Raw genomic sequence first — 1,463 nt, forward strand, 5'->3', positions numbered from 1 at the left:
CCTTTCCTCCATCCCTTCCTTCCATTTTTTTTCTATCAATAGAAGGCTTTTATTGCATGTTTAAAATATCACAAATAGGTCTTAGGAATCATCCAGCATCTTCTTGTTTCATAGCTGGATAACTCTGACACTTTATTCATCAGATGGCAGAACTGTTCCCTTCTCAGAGACATAGATACCATCCAACAATTTTCTGGTATCCTTGTTTTTGACTACTGTAACTTGCTAAATCAAAGAAGCTGAATTTGGTACAAGTTTACTGTCATTACCTTCAAAAACGAACTCTTCTTTCTGGGCTTGAGATACTGATGGAACAAGCCACACTTGGCCTCATCTGAGCCCTGTGGATGCATTTTTCACTTAAGAAATTTCTGATGTCAACAAGAGACCCATTCTTCTGAATGACGATGCTGAGAAGGAAGTGAGCATACATAGACTTCATCTTGTAGCATACACAGACTTCATCTTGTAATGGAAGCCTAGTGTAATGTTCTGGATCCTGTTCTGTACATGACTATTAATAGCGTGAACCAGAGCAAATTCTTGTCTATTTCTCCACTGTGTCAACTTGAAGCCTGTGTTTTCTTTCCAAGTAACCCGAGTTCTACATTAATACGAATGAAGTCTCTCTGCAGAGTTCCTCTGGGGCCCTTCGTAACTGTGAGTCCCTTCAGAGTGATATTGACATTTTCTGGAATGTTTAGTCTGATTCCTGAGAATGGTCTTCATTCTCATGTTGAAGCAGCAAGGACAGAATATCTTAACTCTTTTTTGACCTCTCTATGGTATTTGACACTGCCGACTTGCTCTTCTTCTTTGAAGACGTGCTTGCGTCTTTTGGCTCCAAAAGGCTTCATTCTCTTTCTTTGTGTCCAGATGCTGGAAGACTTTTCATGCCTTTTCTTAGAGACAGGGTCTCACTCTGTCACCCAGGCTGGAGAGCAGTGGCGCAATCAGAGCTCACTGCAGCCTCCAACTCCCGGGCTCAAGCAATCCTCCTTACCTCCACCTCCTGAATAACTGAAACTACAGGTACACAATACTACATTTGGTTATTAATTTTTTTTCTTTTTTTGTAGAGATTGGGTCTTGCTATGTTTCCTGGGCTGGTCTTGGACTTCTGGCCTCAAGAGATTCTGTTGCCTCAACCTCCCAAAGTGCTGGGATTACAGGCATGAGCCACTGTACCTGCCTTGTTTTTTAAGGTGCTTTTTCTTTCCTCTTTCCTTGAGCTCCATATTCACACACACAACTGAGTTCTGCACAATTTCTCTTAGAACTTGCAAAGACATTTTAAACTCAATAATTGAACAAACACATTCTTTTACCCCCTTTCACCACCATACCCCCTGTTTTCTGGACTATATTATTCTGACCCTAAATTACTATTTCTCTATTGGTTCCTATTTTGTGGTGTAAGTAACCACTGCCCAGCCAGATATCTGAGCATTTTTCTTCACTTT

At 40.9% G+C, this 1,463-nt stretch overlaps 1 pseudogene; it reads right to left on the reverse strand.

Annotated features, from left to right (window-relative positions):
• Positions 1-132: 132 nt before the first annotated feature.
• LOC105531728 lies at positions 133-729 on the reverse strand (annotated as a pseudogene).
• Between the last annotated feature and the right edge of the window lie 734 nt (positions 730-1,463).

Source organism: Mandrillus leucophaeus, unplaced genomic scaffold, assembly GCF_000951045.1.
Source record: "Mandrillus leucophaeus isolate KB7577 unplaced genomic scaffold, Mleu.le_1.0 Scaffold90, whole genome shotgun sequence".
In the NCBI taxonomy this organism is placed as follows: Eukaryota; Metazoa; Chordata; class Mammalia; order Primates; family Cercopithecidae; genus Mandrillus; species Mandrillus leucophaeus.